Raw genomic sequence first — 1,343 nt, forward strand, 5'->3', positions numbered from 1 at the left:
CCAAGATGGCGGCTCCTGGAGCAGCTGAGCGTCCCGGACTAGAAAGCAATAGATTTCTTGCTTCTGCCACGAAACCCCCCAGCTGTGAGCCTTCCAACCTTCTAAGTATTCCTTTATGTGTGGTTCAATAATAATGTTGAACAACATTATTACTATTACACTCAAGTAAAGTTTTTTTCCCCAAACATAATTTAAAAATCACTGCAGTGGTAGGTAAACAGCCAGAAATCCAAGCCAGATCAGAAACGAACTTGGAATGAGGGTTATCATTGCTGTTAGATAAATCTTGGCTGAAATCTGATAGTACCAGGAAGCAGTTTACAGGTGGTTTTCTTGACTGTGTAAAAATATTTGCTTGGGTGGATTATAAAATATTATGGATAATAATGTGAAGAATGGAAATTTTAGAACATTTCATTGTGCTCATGAGGAAAGTGTACATAGATCAATAAGCAGTCATTCGAACAGAACAAGGAGATACTGTATGTTTTATAATCAGGAAAAATGTGTATCAGGGTTGTACTCTTTCACTACACTTATTCAATTTGTATATTGAGCAAATGATCTGAAAAATTGGACTGTAGGAAGAAGAGCATGGCATCAGGATTGGCAGAAGACTCTTTAATCCTGAAATATACAGATGACACAACCTTGCTTGCTGAAAGCAATTGGGACTTGAATTTACAGAGATTAAAGACTACTGCCTTGAAGATCAAAGACTACAGCTGTCAGTATGAATAACATCTCAATATAAAGAAAACTAAAATCCTCATAACTGGACCAATAAGCAATCTTATGATATTTAAGTTTTCAAGGATTTAATTTTGCTTGGATTCAAAGTTAGCAACAGTCAATAAATCAAAAGACATATATTGGACAAATCTGTGGCTGTACACCTCTTTAAGATGTGTTAAAAAGCAAAGATGTCACTTTGAGGACTAGGGTATACTTTGAGAATGGTGCTTGTGAGAATGTTTTTTGATTAGGTAAGTTGAGCTGGTGGTGTCCCTGGGAAGTGCAAAAGGTTAGTGTACTTAGCTGTCAGCAGAAAGAGTGGAGGTTTGAAGCCACCCAGAGAGACCTAAAAGAGATTCCTGGTAATCTGCTTCTGAAAAATCAATCATTTAACACTCTATGGAGCAAGGGAGAAGAACAGGAGCCCAGTGTGGGACCCTATTCACAGAAGCAGAGACACTGGAGATGGAGGTAGAGATGATGATGTGGAGAGATGGAGCTGCTGGGGACTCTAGACTCTTGGAGGGAGAGGAGCTGTGTGCTGGTGGCCAGGGCAGGCTTTCAGGATATGTCCTTTGGGTGTTTGAATGATTGCATATTCCTGAGTG

The sequence above is a fragment of the Chrysochloris asiatica genome, unplaced genomic scaffold, assembly GCF_000296735.1.
Source record: "Chrysochloris asiatica unplaced genomic scaffold, ChrAsi1.0 scaffold00205, whole genome shotgun sequence".
NCBI classification, from domain to species: Eukaryota; Metazoa; Chordata; class Mammalia; order Afrosoricida; family Chrysochloridae; genus Chrysochloris; species Chrysochloris asiatica.